Source organism: Hordeum vulgare, chromosome 7H, assembly GCF_904849725.1.
Source record: "Hordeum vulgare subsp. vulgare chromosome 7H, MorexV3_pseudomolecules_assembly, whole genome shotgun sequence".
In the NCBI taxonomy this organism is placed as follows: domain Eukaryota; kingdom Viridiplantae; phylum Streptophyta; class Magnoliopsida; order Poales; family Poaceae; genus Hordeum; species Hordeum vulgare.
Window position 1 is genome coordinate 61,990,678 of NC_058524.1, and position 6,936 is coordinate 61,997,613.

Genomic DNA, 6,936 nt, shown 5'->3' on the forward strand with positions numbered 1-6,936 from the left:
CAAACAACTGCTTCTCACCGGCAAGTTTGAAATCGAAGTTGAGCTCTTTGATTGCCCAATAAGCTTTGTGTTCCAGCTCAAGAGGTAAATGACAGGCCTTACCGTAAACCATTTTATACGGCGACATGCCCATGGGATTCTTATAAGAAGTCCTATAAGCCCACAGTGCATCGTCAAGTTTGCTAGACCAATTCTTTCGAGATCTATTGACGGTCTTTTGTAAGATCAATTTGATCTCCCTATTACTCAACTCCACTTGACCACTAGACTGAGGATGATAAGCAGATGCAACTCTATGGTTGACATCATACTTAGCGAGCATCTTGCGGAAAACACCATGAATGAAGTGTGAACCGCCATCAGTCATCAGATATCTAGGGACTCCAAATCTTGGGAAAATGACTTCTTTAAGCATCTTAATAGAGGTGTGGTGATCAGCATTTCTAGTTGGGATAGCTTCTACCCACTTAGTGACATAATCCACAACAACTAAGATGTGAGTATACCCATTGGAACTCGGGAAAGGTCCCATATAATCAAAGCCCCAGACATCAAACGGTTCAATGACAAGTGAATAGTTCATAGGCATTTCCTAACGCTTACTGTTATTCCCTATTCTTTGGCATTCGTCACAAGACAAGACATACTTACGGGCATCCTTGAAGAGAGTGGGCCAATAGAACCCTGATTGCAATACCTTATGAGCAGTTCTGTCTCCAGCATGGTGTCCTCCGTAGGCTTCAAAATGACACTTCTGCAGGATTTGTCCTTGTTCATGTTCACGCACACAACGTCTAATAACACCATCTACTCCTTCCTTATAAAGGTGAGGATCATCCCAAAAGTATTATCTCAAATCAAAGAAGAATTTCTTCTTTTGCTGGTAAGTGAAACTTGGTGGTATGTATTTGGCTACGATATAGTTTGCGTAATCAGCATACCAGGGTGCACTATGTGAAGTGCGGATAACATTCAGTTGCTCATCGGGAAAGCTATCATCAATAGGTCGTGGGTTATCAAGGACATTCTCTAGCCTAGACAAGTTATCTGCTACATGGTTATCAGCACCCTTTCGGTCAACAACGTGCAAATCAAATTCCTGTAGCAGGAGAACCCATCTGATTAGCCTAGGATTAGCGTTTTTCTTCTCCATAAGGTACTTAATAGCAGCATGATCATAGTGAATAGTGACTTTGGAGTCAACTATATAAGATCTGAACTTTTCACATGCAAACACGACTGCTAAAAACTCCTTCCCCATAGTGGCATAATTTCTTTGGGCACTGTCTAGAGTTTTACTAGCGTAGTGTGAAAAGACCTCGATGATGCCTAGAGGGGGGGTGAATAGTCTATTTAAAAACTTCTTCGGATTTGGCTTGAAACTAATGCGGAAATAAACTAAGAGGGTACTTGTCAAGCACAAATCCTAAATGCACTAGGCACTGCAACGTGTATCAACAACACGATCTACCAAGATGGACACAATACAGTTACTAACAAGCACAAGTAAGTTACACAAACTTACTTGAGCTATATCACACGACAAGTAGGTGAACAACACAAGATACTAGATCACACTATATCACACGATATATCAAGGGCTGCAAGTATGAACGTGTGGATATAGAGGGTATGCTTGAATGATTAATCTTGTACAAGAAATAGCCAACACAATATAATGAGCACAAACAATATGCAATGTATGTATGCTCAAGTAACACAAGTAAACCACAAGTAAGGAGTTAGAGTTAAGGATAACCAAGGTCACTGAGACGAAGATGTATCCCGATGTTCACTTCCTTGGAGGGAAGATAGTCACCGTTAGAGAGGTGGATGTTACCACGAAGGCTCACCCTATTCTCCCTTTGAGATAACACCACGAAGGCGTTTCTCAACCACTAGTGGTAAGCCTTTGAGGTGGCTTCCAAACCCTCACAAACTTTTCCGGGGGGTAATCACACGGATTGATTCCTCTCCGAAGAACTCCTACCGCCTAGGAGTCTCCAACCTCCAAGAGTAACAAGATCACGGGGAATGCTCAAAACTTTCTCAAATCTCAAATAGCTTGGGTTGAGAGGAGGAGAGGGAGACGATCTATCTTTTGATTGGAACAACTCTCAAAGGGGCTCACAAATGCTCTTCGGATCTAAGATTTGGTGTGAGCAAATGTGTGTGAGGTAGAAGTGTGTTCTTATGAGGATAAGGCTGTGTTGGGCAACCCTCTCACGAAGTGGGAGGGGGGTATTTATAGTGGGGAGAGAAAAACAGCCGTTGGGGACACTTTAAGTCACACACGGTCCGGACGTCCGACAGTTTCCGGAAGTCCGGGCGTCCGCGAGGGGTCGGACGTCCGACAGGGGTCGGTCGTCCGAGGCTTGTAGATATCACTGAAAATACTGTGAATTGAACAGCGACCGGACGTGCGGAGAAGACCGGAAATCCGAGTTATTCGACTCAACTACTTCTGGTGGGAGGTTCCGGATCTCCGAAAGGGGACGGACGTCCGACCCTCGGACGTCCGGAGGGAGCCGGACATCCGAGTTATAGAGCTCAGGTTCTTCTGGTGCAGGGCTCCAGATTTCCGAAGCCTGTCGGTCGTCCGACCCTTGACCGGCCCTCGGACGTCCGGAGGGAGCCGGAAGTCCGAGTTATATGGCTCAAGTTTCTCTGGTGCATAGTTCCGGAATTCCGAAGTTGGTCGGATATCCGGGCCTCGGACGTCCGGCGAGAGCTGGATGTCCGAGTTATATGACTCTGATTTCTATGGTATAGGATTCCGGATTTCCGAAGCATTCGGTCGTCCGGCCCTCGGACGTCCGGAGGAAGCCGGATGTCCGAGGCACTGGTTCTGTTTTCAGATAACAGCAGAGCAGTGGAGATGTGGTCTGAGCAGAACAGTGGAGATGTAGTTTGAGCAAGTTCATCGCAAAACCTGTGATCCCCTCTTAATAGTGCGGGATCCCTAAAGACTCAAGAATCATAACAGGGGTACTGATGATCCATACTTGAGTGTATACTTTTATTCGCTGATCATCACTCCGCACAACTAACGTTAAAGGAACTGATACCTTTGAGTTAGCCCTTTCACTTGAGCTTGATGTTGTTGTTCCTTCTTGGCTCAAGTTGAAAGCAAGACATGATGAAGTCTTCAAGTAGCTCTCCCATACACAATGTGGAAAGCCTAGCTTATGTATTCATCTTCATTTGTCCACCATGTGAACATCCACAAGAATCAAGCATGTAGTGCTCAGGAATGCTTATCTTGATCTTGTCCTTGTTAGCACATGAGCTTGTCCTTATCAACACATGATCATTAACAATAGTTTCAATGATATATTCGTGCTGATTCACTTGAACTTGCACACCACAATCTTGATGGCGATCCCCACTTGACGTCATCCTTCATGGGTTGTATGAGATCTTCCTTTTGACGCAAGCCCATGGAAGCACACCTAACCCCCACATAGGACTCTCACAAAGACCATGGGTTAGTACACAAACACGTAATGGACAATGCTTACCATACCATGGGATCACTTGATCCCTCTTGGTACATCTTATACGCTTTGTGTGTTGATCATCTTGATTTACTCTTTGTCTAAGATCTTGATCAACCTAGTGTCTCTATGACCATTCTTTGGATAATACCTTGAATACCATCTTGTTCATCATATAAACTCCTTGAACCCAATAGATGGACTTCAAGAAGTGCCTATGGACAAATCCTATAAATATAACTTAAGGCAACCATTAGTCCATAGGAATTGTCATCAATTACCAAAACCACATATGGATATATATGCTCTAACAATCTCCCCCATTTTGGTAATTGAAGACAACCACTTCAAGAGAGTTTATATAAGAAATAAGCATAACCAAGCGCACACATACAAGGTAATAATGCATGCGTGAAGACGTAAATGCTTACGCAATAAAAGCAAAACCCTCTAAACATATCCAAGGTAAACTCTCCAAACTTCTCCCCCATTGGCATCGATTGCCAAAATGGACAAAAAGTTTAGAAAGTCAATATAGTAGGTGGTCCTCCAAAAGGTGTGTACTTCTGAGCAAATGAGAGCAGAGAAATACACAAATACAATGATAAGTAGTTGGAGGGAAACAAACTATATTGTGGACCCAAAGATTGCAAATAAAAGGATCATATGCCACAAAGACATACAAAAATAGAGGCAAGAAATCAAAAGATTCCTGATGGAACAAACAATCATATGGTCCTTCGAACCACATGAATAGAAGATATTATGATAAAGGCAACAGAGTGTTTTATCAAAAACTAGAGAAGCTCCCCATGATTTGTGCACTAATACGAGATTTTTGTATTTGATACAGGTGCACAAAATAGGATCGTTGCTCCCCCAAAATTAATAAAAACACACAACGAGTGCAAGAAGATAGATGAGACAATAAGCATATCGATTGCACAAAACAAATGGTTGAGCAACATGTAAAAGAAGCAACTTAAGAATAGGCTCAACCAAAGTAATGTGTGTGAGTCATGGCAAAGCACTTGAGAAGACTAAGATAAGGATGAGCATTACTCATCAACATAGTCTTGATGAAATGAGATACAAAGTGCAAGACATATCATTCCCACACACACATACTAGAAAATGGGTTCACAAGCTTACTAATAAACAAAATAAGAACCAACGCTTGTGGCAACCCATTGTGAAGATAGGAAGTAAGAACCTTATCAAGAGGAGGGATACTAATTGAAATGGCAAAACCGTCATCAAGACAAGCATGAGGAAAAATAATCTTCACGGCCAAAGAGTGCATCAAGATGTAGGAAAATAAGATACGCACTCAAAACAAATCTTTTCACGAAGCCACCAAAAACTGAAAAAGGAAATGTAACGATGGACGTGAAAGAAAAGAGGATATCAATTAGAGATGTAACTTCTCTTATGTGTAAAATATTCTAAGTAGAAGACAATCATGATGACATATATCCACAAAGAAGGATATACACACAAAATGGTTACAAGAAGGAACAAACTAGATATCCAAAAAGGAAGCCATAAATATATCAATGAGATCTTTTGCTTGGAAGCATAGCACATGGCCTAATATTTTCTTATTGTATAATATGAACTTCCAACATACGAACATCAAAGACATCCCAACTAGTAGTAAGACATCATCGTTCGGATGCTTTGAGAAAGCAAACAAGTACTACAAGAACGAATCAAGAGATTCATGCTATGATGCAACCTGGAAAAGAAAAGACAGGTTGGGTCCTTTGCAAGAAAAGAATGCATGAAGTGGATACTTGTTACCGAGACAACATTGGATTGATGTAGTAGATAGTTGTTCTTTGATCATCCTAACTTGGCTCCAATAATCACATGGTCTCAACATCTTCCTTATAGGTGAGCCGAGCATCCAATGCATCTCCAGTTGTTCCTGAAACAACAAAACAAACAAAATGGTGCCCAAACTCATTGGGACCAAAGAGTTAGAAAACCAGCAATACATAGGACAAACTCCACATACATATGTGCATATAGATATGAATTTGAATTTCATGCACACTTTAGCCAATTTATGACAAGGTGGAGTTTCCCCTATATATTGGGTCAAAGAAGGAAATCAAGCAAAAGAAGTTGTATATGGTAGCTAGATACGCATGCTCAAGACTCTCAAGAATCAACTCAACACAAAGTTGATAAGTCATCAAAAGACAAGGTATCAAGTGATAATAAGATCCTAAAACAAAAGAACTATCACTTGAAGGATGTCAATTAAAAGATACCTCAAGGAATGAGATATCCATTGACACATGCCAAATAGAAGGCAACAAGAAACCAATTGAAGGAAAACAAACATGAGGTATCTAGTTTCCAAAAAAGAGCTAGGTTCCAACAAACCAAGTCCTCGACAAATTTTCATGATGGCACAAAGCATCATAAAGAGCAAGACTTGCCTCCCATCAACACATACTTGATGGGGATCAAAAGATTTTATGATGGGTGAATAAAGAGAGTGTTCTAAAGAAAATAGGATAGCTCCCCCAAGGGACGTGCATTATATAGAATTTGCATTTGAATACAAAACGCACACGATGGGATCATCACTTTCTCTATATCTATAAAAACACTAGACATGTTAAAATAGATTCATAAGAGGCAAGGAAGACAAACGAAACACAAAATCCAATGTAAAGATGATTAGCAATTCCTATCACATGATGGGAATACCAATTGTCAAGGACACGAAGTATTTTCGAAGTGATACTCATTGGTAGATCACAAATATATCCAAGATCATATTTACCCATAAAACGCAAGCAAATGACACTTGTAAAGCTAACATGCCACCTAGGAACAAGATAATTTACAATATCAACACTAAGTGGCAACACGTCATGTTGGAATTATGCCCTAGAGGCAATAATAAATATAGTTATTATTATAATTCCTGTATCAAGATAATCGTTTATTATCCATGCTATAATTTTATTGAATGAAGACTCATTTACATGTGTGGATACATAGACAAAACACTGTCCCTAGCAAGCCTCTAGTTGGCTAGCCAGTTGATCAAAGATAGTCAGTGTCTTATGATTATGAACAAGGTGTTGTTGCTTGATAACTGGATCACGTCATTAGGAGAATCACGTGATGGACTAGACCCAAACTAATAGACGTGGCATGTTGATCGTGTCATTTTGTTGCTACTGTTTTCTGCGTGTCAAGTATTTGTTCCTATGACCATGAGATCATATAACTCACTAACACCGGAGGAATACTTTGTGTGTATCAAACGTCGCAACGTAACTGGGTGACTATAAAGATGCTCTACAGGTATCTCCGAAGGTGTTCGTTGAGTTAGTATGATTCAAGACTAGGATTTGTCACTCCGTGTGACGGAGAGGTATCTCGGGGCCCACTCGGTAATACAACATCACACACA